This window comes from Opisthorchis viverrini (assembly GCF_000715545.1).
Source record: "Opisthorchis viverrini unplaced genomic scaffold opera_v5_86, whole genome shotgun sequence".
In the NCBI taxonomy this organism is placed as follows: domain Eukaryota; kingdom Metazoa; phylum Platyhelminthes; class Trematoda; order Opisthorchiida; family Opisthorchiidae; genus Opisthorchis; species Opisthorchis viverrini.
The window spans coordinates 780,244-794,451 of NW_008751742.1; positions in this window are offsets into that span (position 1 = coordinate 780,244).

Consider the following 14,208-nt stretch of genomic DNA (forward strand, 5'->3'; position numbering starts at 1 on the left):
TTTCAGTTGGCGCGATATTCAGGTTAGTGGGGTATATTTTCATATAAGAAGCTACTCACGAAATACAACCGGCACGAGCCTGTAATCAATGGCGAGGGGCAACCAATATTGATGTCAGTCAGTGAAGAATGAGTGTAACGGTCGAACGGTATCTTCGAGTGACGCGTAATACCAGAACCTCCGGGTAGGCAAAACAAAGTCGGAGCTGGGTTTCTATACGGTACTATTAGGGTAAGAGAAATTCACAATTTGTACAAACCTCGACAGTAGATACGCGTCCAAAACAAACAGTCCGCTTGGACTTCCGAAGTGCGAAGCAAGGGAGCAAACAGGCTCCAACGTGCGACAGTCACACGTGCAAAGTCAGATACAAATGGCCGGATGACCTCAAGGCCAAATGGGTGAAGTGGTAACGACAAACAAACGTCAGTTCATACATACACGCCAAACACAAAAATGGGGCGGGGGTTACAAATGGGGGCATAATAAACGTGGGGAATTTCATTGTCAACATAACGTACGATACACATGGGATGCGGAATTCATGCATTGGGCGAATGATCTCCAATTCCCCAGGCAGCAGTTGACGGTTCCGGTTAAACCACCGAGATGCTTCGGGACCAAGCAACTCGTGATTGTGTACCATATTAGATTTAGTAACCCCGAAAGGAGGTTCCCAGTTAAAGAACACCTTGCACAGTGTGTGTGATCCATCAGCCGGCGTCATTTTACCTCGTTTGGAGGACGTGGGAACCCTCTCCGGTGGTATTGGTATTTGATGAACGTTTTCCTACCATAGGAATTTGCTTTTGAGGTTCCCACGCTGTAGTACGATCCTGATATTCACTCGGACTGCTTAATGCAGTCCATCTATTCGTGAACGTTGCTGAATAGGCGGCTATCCGGGTGACTCGCACAGGAGATAGATGACGAGGATTCAGGGACTAGCAACCGCTTCGACGAGGAAGACGGGAGCGGTGTCATAATAAGACACTTCGGAGCAAATTGAGGAATGACTGACTTGGTGGAATACCGTTAAGAGAGTTCTATGGTAGTGGGAAAACTATGGATCGTATCAAGAGGGGCGCAGTCAGTCTTAGTTACCTGTGTGGGCTGGTAGTTCAGATAGGACTGTGGAAGCGTGGGACAGTGGCGGAACATTGGACGGAACAACTATGTAGGTGAGGACTAAACACGCTCTACGAGCTGGGGCTGGCACCGATTGGGCCTACTGGAGAAAGGAAGCCTGTTTGGCCTTTGTGATCGCAGCTAACTGGAGGGCCACCGTGAAAAATAGCTATCCAGTATAAAAAAACTGGTTAAAGACCTGTGGATGGGCTAGAATCCAATAATTTAACAAAACCTGACCTTGAAATTTTGGTTTCGCTGTGCGTGCGGTTTGATGTACTTGCCATATAATTGTGGGGGTTCCGCAGCAATGTCCTGTTACCTTGCGAAGAACGAGGGACAAATTCTCGAGGGTGTAACTGAAAGTGTCTAACGTATCGCGGCCTTGGCAGTGAATATTTGAGTCTGACGGTGTATTCTGGCGGAGGTGGAACGCGGATAGACAGTAGATCAGGGTCCGTGACGAGAACGAGTGCTGTCAACGTCTGTCTGATTCAGTGCTCTGACTGGGAGACGTGCCACTTCAGCCTTTTCAGCACCAGGAGAGACGGGGCATTTGCAGTTACACGGATGGTGAAGCAGGAAGTCCATTTGCAGGAGCGTTGAAAGGCTCAGCGTCTTGTAAGGCTATGAAGTAAGAAGCTACTGGATAGTTTGGTTCAGTGTTTGAGCAATTACATTGTACTGAGGGTATAAGGGTATCGTGGAAGTGTTGACGTACGTACTGGTGAAAGGAAGAAGGCCTTCTCTGATATGTTTATCATAAAACACCAACTGAACAGGTATAGACTGCTGAACAGGGAAGTGAATCCCTAATATGCATCTTGTTCACATAAATTGAATATATTCAGTGCTCTGACTGGGAGACGTGCCACTTCAGCCTTTTCAGCACCAGGAGAGACGGGGCATTTGCAGTTACACGGATGGTGAAGCAGGAAGTCCATTTGCAGGAGCGTTGAAAGGCTCAGCGTCTTGTAAGGCTATGAAGTAAGAAGCTACTGGATAGTTTGGTTCAGTGTTTGAGCAATTACATTGTACTGAGGGTATAAGGGTATCGTGGAAGTGTTGACGTACGTACTGGTGAAAGGAAGAAGGCCTTCTCTGATATGTTTATCATAAAACACCAACTGAACAGGTATAGACTGCTGAACAGGGAAGTGAATCCCTAATATGCATCTTGTTCACATAAATTGAATATCCGTCTCCTTGAATGCGGCTTCATGAACTATCCTGGATATTCATTGACTGTTGCTCAAATGCAAGTAAACGCGATTCTACAAATTTCGTAAGAGATTTCACTTTCCAAGAGACGCGGAGCGGATTTACGAGGAAACATACTACTCGCATGCCTCATCAGTACTATCCACCGTCACACTGACAGTTGATGGTGCAATGGGTTTAGACAAATTTTTCGTGAGCTGTCTTTGAATTCAAATACGGGCAGCTTATTTTGTATGGTTTGCAATTTTTTGGTAGAGGAGAGAACAGCCTGGGATGTTAGCAGACGCGCGGCACCCTTTTCATCCCGGAATTACATTATCATTAGGCAGCACATGGATGGTTGTGGCTTTCGGAGCCGCCAAGCTGTGTGTATGGTGTCCAGCATGCCACATGGGGTCAATGTGGCAGTTGTGGTATGTTTAAGCTGAATTCGTCCAAGTGCGTTCGATGCGTTTACAAATCTGAGACGCAATCTTGTTAATAAGGATAGACGACTGTTCTAGGTTGGTTGGGCCACACGCTGCGCCAGGTTCGGAAGACATGTGATCGATTGTATAGTTCGGGGGACATTTCATTTTCCATGTTGTGTAGACGTGTCTTCCAGGACCTGAGATCCTACTGGCAGTTGTGAGAGTGTTGACAGATTGAGGAGGGCGAACGTGTGCCAGTTAGTAATACTGAACAATCCATTGCTCTTTGTGGTAATGTCTTTGGTGGCCTCGGAAAGTGTGCGAGTTGGGATCCGGGTCTTCTGGCTGTGAGTCGCTCCTTTAAACATACTGACGAGGATTCGGGGGCTAGCAACCGCTTTGAGGAGGAAGACAGGAGCGATACCATAAGGAGATACTTTGGAGCTGGTCGATGAAAAACTGATTTCGGGAGAAACGTTTGAGGGAGCACTAAGATAGTAGGAAAACCCTAGATCGGCTTTGCGATCTATGTGAGCTGATAGTTCAGATAGGACCGTGAAAGCGTGTGATAGTAGCGGCACTTCGACAGGGACGATTACGTGGATGGGGACTAGACGTGCTCGACGAAATGGGGACTTACACCGGAGATTTGGAATACCAGGAAGATGAAAATTTTCTTGGTGTGGTGGTTCAACGGAATACGGAACTACGGAATCTTCTATTCTGAACTGTGAGTCAAGACTTACTTGGTTTTTCCCCTTGTGACTTTGTACCTGGCTTACATTAGTAATGTGTTCTGTTCATTGGAGACTCTATAGGGCCGTTAACCACTACAGGTGACAGAGCAACTTCCGCGTGAGTACTGGCGGCTGGTGGCACAACAGGTTAAGGTTAGTCAGAGTATGGGACCAGGTTCACAAGGGAACAAGGTGGCCGGTGGTTCGATACGGAGCGTCTACGAGTTTTACATGCGGATGCGTCAGTAATGCGCACATTTGTGGGGTTGATCACATGGGATTACACGTTGATTACACGGGATGTCTGGGTAATAAGTGGGCCGGTGGAGTCGGTCCGATGTAACATGCGATAGTATGTCCAAAATTCTTGAAACTCGGAGCCAACAGATACCAATATTTAGCAACAGGATGGGGCACGGGCTTGTAGTATAAAGTGTTCGAGAATACTACAGCACTTTAACCTAATCGAAAACAGCTGGAAGCTCAGCAAAATGCCGTATGAACACGTAGAAGACCGGGTTTTTTGTTAGGCCCACTGAGTTGTGGCTTAACCCGGTGGTTCAATATTACTACATATGTCAACGGGAGCGGACTTGCATGGTTGTCCACCGAGTTGGTTGTGACTTAGTCATAGCTAATTTGCGTGGACTGGCGGGAGGAACCTGGTTCTTGTGACCTCGTTTTGAGATATAGCTAGCCGAGATTTGGTACATTTTCAGTTGAGTAGTTTGGAGGCTTTTGATAAAAGAGAGAAGAGTCTAGGATGTCAGCAGGCGTAAGACATCTTTTTATATCTATAACGTGTTATTATTTGACGACAAAAAGAAAACGTCGAAGAGTGTCGTTCATGTCGAGTATCCTAAATACAGCCAAGGTGATAGGTTTTGTGTGTTCAAGCGGAAAACCGGTAGTTTATATATATTTGGAGCACGTGATGGGATTCACCGTACTGATAGATCTCAAGGGCGATCATGTCGACAACAATTTACGATTTCACAATATTTCCTGGATATCATGTCGTATCGGGAGTTGAGAGACATGTTTTAGGCTGTTTCAGAAGGATGCTAGTTAAATTCACTCCCTATGCAAGCAAGCCCTGAGATTTTCCACGTCTTTAAGATAGCAGTAAAGGAAGCGGGTTTCTGGGTTGAGCAAGCAAAAGGATGGTAGTCTGTTTTCTTGAACAGCCTGAAATTACGTAGAGCGCCCTGTCAACTGGTCCCAAGTAGTGAGAGTCTTGAAAGCTGGACATTGTGACTGAGGATTTTTTTGGACATACCAAGAATGAGGAGCATTGCGTCTTGCAACCGCCAAGAATAAGAAGGCGGGAGTGATGGAACTGTGTAATACTCCGATGCATACTCCGATGTACTACTCCGATTCAATGATATTCCTTTGGAGGAATAATTAGAAAACCCTCAGATTCTTCATTGGGTAGTATCGCGATCACCACAACAGGTCTTGGTCACCTGTATGAGCTGATAATTTGGATAGTATTGTGGAAACGTAGCTTATCGGCAGTATACCATCAGAAATGTTTACGTAGATGAGGGCAAAACATGTAAAACGCACTTGAAAAAAGATTGGTGGGCGTTTCCAGGCGTATCACGTGCTTGTGAACTTTGAAAGCTCATTTAAACTAAACTGTAATTTGTCAATTTGGACTACAGTAGTGTCTGTCGACAAACGTGAACCTAAGAGCTGAATGTCAGTGTCCTAGAATAACGTCTTGAGTTTACGGGGTTGTTGCTGCGGTTCAGTAAAAACTGCACTTAATTCACTATGAGGACGGTAGACCGATAGCGTCTTTTGAGCGATAGTGTATGACCGTCAGGATGCACAAAAGGATTGAAGTAGAAGTGAGTACTGCGAGTATTGTGGGGGTGTTTCTGATAGGTTTAGGCTTTACAAAAGCCTAAAAACGAAGGGGGAGCCAAAAACCATGGGGGATGGAGCTACTGAGGGACCACTGTAGGCAAAAAACCATCTAGTATGAAAATTAGGCAAAGCGGGATGGATCCAAGGTGGTTTCTACAACAGCTGGCCTCGAGGTTTGGGTTTCACGACCGACGAGTATTCAGGCATGCCACGACCGAGGATGATGAGTTTTTTCCTCCAAAGCATATCAGAGCCCGGATCAAAATAAACCGATCACTCTAAATACCGCGGGACTTCTCGCATGATTTGCACTCACTTGTCTGAAATACAGTTGTCGTGTTCCTTTTCGGCGAGTCTTTCTCCGAAAACAAGTCGCTGAAGTGGGGACATCACTGGGACGACATTCTCACATTTAGATGCTTAGTCCATTTAAATACATTATATTAAGCCACAAAGTGAAAATATATGCTGTGCTTTGAATTGTGTTTTCCTCTGCGAAAACATAACTGATGCATTTGCGCCTGATTGGCATACAACAAGAAGTTTGCCCACCAAAATAGACGCCGGGAGAAAATCTACTGCGAAATTGCGTCTTTTTGAAAGTTGGTTTTGACTTGGAGGATTTTTATGGGAAGTAAGCAGGCCAATGAATCTCGGGTCACTAAGGCTTCTACAAAACTGTGATCAGCCAAAAAATCACACTTAACAGTCAATGATTGAAGCACACTTGACGCCCGGTGTTCGGTGAGATAATACAACTTCGCTAAACTTTATAAACTTTTTTGGTGGTAATGCTTTAAATGCTTGCTTGCTCACGGGCATATTTGATAGCCGCATGGCTTGCGGAATTGTGCACTAGGGATGTACCAGAATATCTATTTCAGAATTCATCGGCTGTAAACTTTTGGATACTGCCTTCAAAGAAACACCCGAGGGTCACGATGACGGGCGAAACCTACACCGACAGGTTTTTAGAGATGTACCCAGTTGGTCTATTTTTAACTACTCAACAGCGAAACAAAGGCGGCACAGAATACCCCGCATTCGTCGATGGAATGCGCCCCTAAGTTGAGATAACGACGCTCTTTATGTCGAGAAACTTCTGAACCTGTGCTTGTTATTGTTTCTTTGTGGAAAAATTTTGCACATTCATCAAACCTAATCGTCTTGCGCTGGTCACAGCCAAACTCACCGCCTCAGCGCAGGTTCTTCTCCCTGTTATGTTCAAGATCAACTGTAGCTGAGGCATGAATTATGCTAACGGGATTTGGTTTCAACATATTTCATGTCCTGAAACGGCTCGTAATGAACGGGCGTATGTATGTGCGAGTATCAGGACATGAACAAATTTTACAAGGTGCCAAACTGTTCCAAAAAATTCAATGTTCCATAAAATACTGCTCGCTAGGCGTAGACTGCGACTATGTTCGCCGAAACTAAATAATTTTCGAAGTTGCGTATTTTATCGGGAGTTGATCTAATCCTGTTTTGTGTTTCAGTGGTAAATATTCATAGCATTTTGTTTTGCGAAAATAAACTTCAAGGTCACCAACCACCAGATATTTGTATGTGCTCACCATTTAACGATATAAGACAAACACAAATCTTGGCATGTATCTATGTTCCGTGGCGTTTTTTAAAAGAAACATAAGCCTTACGGAATATTCAGTGCAAATTCTATCCAGGTGGATAGTGTAATAAATTCTGCGTGCCCTACGTTTTTAAGGCGTGTTCAGCGAACTTCGCCAACACGCTTTCTGCGCAGCTCGCCATGCTTGCTGCGTAGTAACGAAAGGAGGCAAATATCACTATTACCACAGTCTTTTTACTTTTCGTTTTTGTCACATATAAAGAGTTCATCAAAGGCCTCGTAGGATTTTAGTGAATGAATTTTTATTTTTGCTTGTGCGCACTGCAAGTGTATATAAGCGTTGTTTCCCGTTACGCCCCGTATTTGCCCATGGCATAACGTCTTTTTATTATGCAATCTCCGTCGTAACGTGCACGCGATGCGAATATGGTCGACACAAATCGCCATTTGTCGGCGAAATATAGCCAGACAGTCGTAAATGAGGCATTAGTTGTGCCAGTACAGGCTGTATGAGAGGGAACAACGAGAAGTTATTCACAGGGTTGAGGTAATCGCATCAGAAAAGGGCAATTAAGGTGCATTGTGAAGCGTTATTGCGAGTACGCGCCTCAGATATGCTCAACTAGTCAGTGGATAATGTAGCGTATTCAGATACCTGTATGTGACATCGATACATTCCTCATTGAAAATAGTTACGTCCCCTAGCCGGTATACGTTGTAAAGTGAGGTGACAATTTCCCAGAATAAGGCCAGCCAGTGTTCATCATCATAATAACCACATGCGCTATGGCCTACTTATTGCAGTTGCTTCGCCGGCATCTGTGTGCGCCGCTGATTATGAGGCCTTGACCATGCACAATAGCCCAACGCGGTGACAGAAAATGACCATACGTCATCGTGGACGTATGAAATGTTGCTCGCCTTGTTCACTTATTGTGGCTTCCCGGCCAGAGTCTGTGCACGTCGCTGGCTATCAGGCCGTAACAATGCATTTTAGCTTCATTTAAAGACCGAAGTTGGTCTTCCGTCATCATAACCATGCGCTCCGTCGCCTCACCATGCCAGTGCCCAAAAATCGTGAAAGGGCCATTGACAAAATATTTACTTATTTATTCAATGAACTGGCATAACCATAACGGAAAGTCCCCCGTTTCTCTTGCTATAGAAACCGTCACTGAGCGATGAATCTGAAATGATAAATATTCATTCATGATGTTGCGATGTCGAGGTTGAGTGATCGTATGCATTATTAAACACTGCAAATTTAAAGGCAATAAGGGGCATATGCAAGGCAAGGGTATACGCAAGATCAGATGGTATAGACCTGGTCCCTAGAATTCTTCAGACGTGCATTCATAGATTTAGCTGTAGCGACGACCTAGCGAGCGGGCGGGCGCTCAGTGTCAAATATGCTCCCCTGGAGGACTGAATCCCAATCTCAACCTTTTTCTGCTTATAGACATTGATGTCCTATGACCCAATAAAAGTAAAGCTCCGTCGTCCTAATCCTAGCATGGAACTACCAGATACTTGTGTTCGTGATCCGGCTATCGATAAAAGAGAGCGCTCCCACATCATCGATGCGCCTAACATTTTGAGAGCAGCTCGCCAATTTAGGCAACCTTGAGGCTCCTTTCCATGTCTGTCATACGGGCTTTTGCCTCATCTAACTTACCGGTCAAGCCGGCTTGTTCCCACCCATTCCCACTCGAATGTACGCGGGCTGTCCGAATATATGAGCAACCAACGGCCTTTATTGATACGGTCCAAAGGTTTCCTATGACGAGTATGATCATGCCGTCTCAATGCCACGGGAGCAAATGCCTCTAAGCTACACATTGAATATATGCATCTTCAAAAAGGCACCATTCTCGCCTCTGTCCTCCAAGCCGCGATTAACCCTAACTTCCACTCATCCATCCTCATAATGCGTCTTGCCTTAGCATCCACAGCTATTTCACCTATTGGGCCTTTTTTTCGCTACCAACCCCTGCCTATTCACTAAGCCCTCTGTACCATGTTCGCCCACTCCGCACCCACTGCTCCCGACAATGCTAAAGACAGCATGGCTTACAACCTTCCCCTCAGCTACTTGCAGTCCTCTTAATGACCCTTTGAACTCCATGCTCAAACTCACAACCGAACTTCTGCTCTGAGTTGACTCACTTTTCCTGATCGAATCAGAATATTTGCCGCATTGACTCCATTTAACGTACCACTACCCTTTCCTTCGGTTTCTCATATTACCCTAAGGGACCGCGAGTGATTTGAACAACTCTCTAATCAGGATGAATGGTTCACCAACCTAAACAATAAACCCGGGTGGACTAAACTTTATAGCATATGCTCTAAAGAATCCAACACATCAGCCTTGGCAAAGTGAACATTACTGCCCATGTGTAAGGTAACAGAGATACACAAAGTGCACGTGATAAAACCTCTCTGGCGCAGTTCGCTTAGCAATCCATCTACTCATTCTTTCAGTGCAAGTGTGCTTTGCTGAAGTCACTCCATCGCGCAGGCATGAAAATCCCCTGCGCACACCATGTTTTATCTGATCAAATGTCCTTGCGTGCTTTGAACAGCTAATTCCTTTGACTCACACAAACTCCGCGATTAGATGGTACTTATTTCCGCGCAGCAGTAAATAACGGAAGGCCATCCATGCCTCCAATCAGTGTGCTGCGGTTCACCGTAGCACCCGACTGGAGTCCTGACTTCCTCTGCAGATCCCTCACCCAGATCTCTGAGCAGCGTGAACAAACAGTTCGAAATCTGCCCATTTTGGCTTTCTAACCACGTTTTTTGCCTTTACATATTTCAGTACATGACAAACTGACCTTCTCAGATGCTTTCTAACTAACCACTCCATTTACCGTGAGCTAGCTGCAAACTTACATACGCTTCAATCACGGCTTTTTAAAGCATCTACTTGCACCTATGTTCTTCCAATACAGCTTCATGGATGATTGCACAATTAGCCTCGACACATGCCCACCCCGTACCCTACCAACCCCACCTAAATATCGTTCATCGTTTTAGAAATCAGGCAGTGTTGCTTCACTGCGGTAGTTAGAAATTGCAATTGCTCTAGCTGCTTGCTTTTTTAGACGGCGATCCGAATTATACCATGTCGCTCATTAGCAGACCTTTTTGCCACATTTTCCATTTCGAGTTCTCAATCTAGAGAAGCCCGCTTATTACCTCGGTTGAATGACAGTAATGGTCAACTCCGCGCTCTCGATAGACCAAATAATATCCTTGGACCACCCTGGTCTTAATTTATCATGACTCCCTCTCCACTAACCAGACACCCCACTCAATATGTTCATTTACGGGGTTGCCCAGGGCATTGCGATGACGTACCGCGGCTGCCATACTCGGTCTGATGGCTTGCCAATGGTTCACCGTACCTCTGCTGTTTCCAGATCCAGCGCGTTCCACGCGCTCACATGAACATTCTGATCCGCTGAATGTGTCAACCCTTCGAAGCACTGGCCACCTTGTTCAACTGTCTGTTTTTGCTGCCCACAAATCCATTAATTCCTCCCAAATCACCACTGAGACCTCATTACTCTGACGTACTTAAAACAATATCGTGCACACAGTGCAGCGTGTGCTCACAATCATAAAAAATCCAAAAAAATTCTTGTGCTGCGATGAAATTTCGTTTTGTTCCACGGGATGCCCTCTGCAACGATTGAAAGCTTTTATCTGCCTAAGTGGTTGCTCAACTTTGAGTTTGCGCGAGCAACAACATTACCATTGTTCATGCACTCTTTCAGGATGATTCTAAACCCCATGCATGATGAAACGCATGAAGAAACCAAGTTCGCCCACCAACCAACCAATCTGCCGCCGTCTAGACGGGGATAAAGTTAAGCAAAGGCAGCCAGTAATTCTACACCCAAAGTAGACCTTGAGTGCGCTCTTTGAAAGTTTTGGCTAAACCGCTAACCCCGATGGATTTTATGGTTTCGAGTAAATAGCCTCAAATTCGGGACTTTGGGTAAGCTCCTTCCTCCTTCGAAGTATGAGTTGGGAGGAATTTGTGGGTACGTCTAAAAGTGGGCTTATACCAAGAGAGGGGTCTTGGTTACTCGCTGACGGAACATGCGTGCCACTATAAAGACTTGTCACAACATTATTCCCTAGGCAGCTCGTCAACCGCCACTGAAACGGTCTTCCCCGAAACACAGAAATAAGCTTATTAGCAATCTAAATCCACTTGTGCCCTTTCAAAACGTTTGATGTGCGAAACCCTTACTTATCTGGAACAATTTGTGCACCACAATATTTGTTGAAAGTAGACGGTGCGGTTTCGACTGTGTGTTGTCGATAGGCCTTCAATGCCGTTGATTCTGGATAGTCTAATAATAGGTTCTTCTATAGTCTACCTCGATGCAACATGATAACATTGATTTTAAACCACATACCAAGTCCAACGGCAAACATTCTCACTGTTCCGCTAGTCCAGCTACCAAAATATCGTTTAAAATGCATTCCCTCGATGTTTTAATAGCGGTGGGCCCTTAAACACTGTGTCGTAAATGGCAAATAACCATTGTTTTCTGCTCGCCTTAGATACTACTCAGGTGCATCACTCCAAGTATGCAAAAATACAAGCCATTTGGTGAATTTCTGGAACATTCGTAGCTTGGTGTAGCTGAACTCGTAATTGTTACGTCAACTGTGAATCATAAACCCTATTGCATCCCAAGGTGTGAAAAAGCACCAAAATCCGGTGTGAATATCAGTTTGCTTTAGCATCAGGTTCACAGTACGCTAAACTCATCAACCCTGCAAGGTAAGGGTAGAATTCAGCGCATGAAACAAAACCTCAGTTTGATTGAGAGGAACCATTCGTCATTTTGAATAGTGGTGAAAAAATGGCTAATCTGCACCTCAAGATTTATGGTAGCCCGCCGGGTACCGACGCTGAGCAAACACATATGAAACGGAAATGCCTCTAAAGAACGACGTCGTTAAATTAACGGCGGCTTGAAACAATCTGTGTTCATCGAGCAGGCGACATATTGCGTTAAGAATAATCGGTCCCTGACCTCACTTGTAATCTAAATTTTCGCTTTTCCCTTTATTGCAAGAGCAAATTTATACCTTGGAAACCTAGTTACGCAGCTTATCATCAGCTTTGCTGGATTGCTTGGGGGTCGGTTTGCAAGCTCATCTACTTTCACTGCTTGCTGTTCATTACCTTTCCCAAAAAGTTTGAAACATAACTGAAAAACGCAAAGTTTACGGAGACAAAAGGAACTGAAAAGCAAACTGAGAAAAGTGAAGGAAAACCTACATTTATTTATTTCAATGAGGTGCCTGGTAATTTTTACCAACGCGCATCACCTATTCTCGTACTATCCGAAGCAATATGACATTAGTCCTCAGGCGAGCTCTGACGCCAATGCGCCATCCGTCCTTCTGAATCCATTGAAACACTTGAAACACTTGGATCTGACGGACCCCTTTCAGTTGGTTTGCCCGAAGTGCGGAAGGCTTTCACAGTGGATCAAACTTTGCCGGTAAAGCACTAAGCACTAAAATGAGCAACCAAACATCATAATGATAATGGCTGATTACGTGAACGTCCGCTAGCACCGACCGCTATTTTCAACAAGCGGCTTGTTAAATGGCCTCGGTATGTTGCCGATGATGCCAGATTGAAATCGGATCAATAGCAGCTGAGTGTACGTGACTTGCTACCAGTGTCCTACAGCTCTCTCTGTCTGCGTCCCTGGTACACTCCTAATGCTTCCTTTTGGTGAAAAATCTAGCTGCATCTCTGTGGTGAGGTCTGAGATTGTTAGAACGGATACACAAAAGATTGTTTGCGCCATCACTTAAGTGCTTTACACTACAGCGTTTGCCATGGCACCCGTTGTACTTTTTATGTTTCCTTCCTCCAAGACCGGAACCCGACCTGTACGTTACTGTAGGTGGAATTATTTTGAGGTCAAGCGTCGTCGTTTCAACGGAGCTACCAAATTACATTTTGGCTTTGCAGTTCATTTGGCACCGTTGCAATATTACAAAATTATGTTTACAACACTGGAAGCTAATGAGATTGTCCGCTGTTGACTATTTCCACGATGGATGTCGCAGAAAAACTTGTAAATTTAGTTAGATCAAAATGTCCTCTTTTTCCCAACCGCGTTTTTTAAGGCTAAATCTGTTAAAAGTGAGCAAACGGCTGGCTGACGTTGCGCTCATTCAACGGGCCAGGAGGGGGCAGACATATGGTTTGCGGACCCACTGGTCCGCCATGGTTCTGATGCTTGCAGTTAAGTTCATTTGTAGGATTCACGAATTGATACACAGGATTGAGGCCTTTGCCCAGGTTTCCCTGTTCGCTTTTGTTCTTGTTGGTCAGCGGCTCTCGTTCACCTGGAAGGCGCAAGTGAAAAAAGGGTGTAGCACTGCTCTTTATGTTCTCAGCGCGGGGCAGTACGCTCGCCAGCGAAAGGAGGATTCGCATAAATAAGTGCCTAATAGTGCTTTAAACTGGGGTCTAGAAGGAGCGTGAAAAACCGTCAGAGGAAGGTCATTCCACGCAGCTACTACCCGAAATGAGAAAAAATTTGTCTAATGAATGTGTGTGCTCTTAGCTTGAAGATTTTCTTACTATGTCCCCGCCGGGTGTTTGCTGGGTCAACGGTGAAAAACCTGTTGGCCAAGCTTTGTTCAAACAGTGCGACGATACTCCAGGCGAAGGAGATCAAGCGTCGCGTGACGCGTTTCGCAGTCCATGGATTTGAGGCCAGCGACAATTTTCATGGCAGCTCACCGGACACGCTCAATGGGGGTGAGGTCTTTCGTGCGTCCTGAGTAGACAACTTGGTTGGTGTACACTAGCAGCGGTCTAACGTAGGCCCCACAGAGTATTTGGAAGTCCATACGAGTAATACGGCAGAAGGTGCGTCGGATCATCCGTAAAATGGCGAATGCCTTTCGGACTGATTTCTCATGGTGCAGTGAGAAGGACAAGTTTGAGGAGACCCAGATGCCCAAATCCTTTTTGGCATCTATCCTCATGATGTTTTCTGACCCTTTATCACCATGCATAAAAAAGGCATTCGCTGAGTCTCCTCCAAGTGACATATGGACGCACTTTTCGTCATTCAGAGGAGCCTTTATCAAAACGGCTTCAATTTTCCTGCCACTTGGCCGCAATGCAAGGCGCCATCTAGTGATACTGTGGTTTGAGCAAGAAGTTTATGCCGCATGGTAG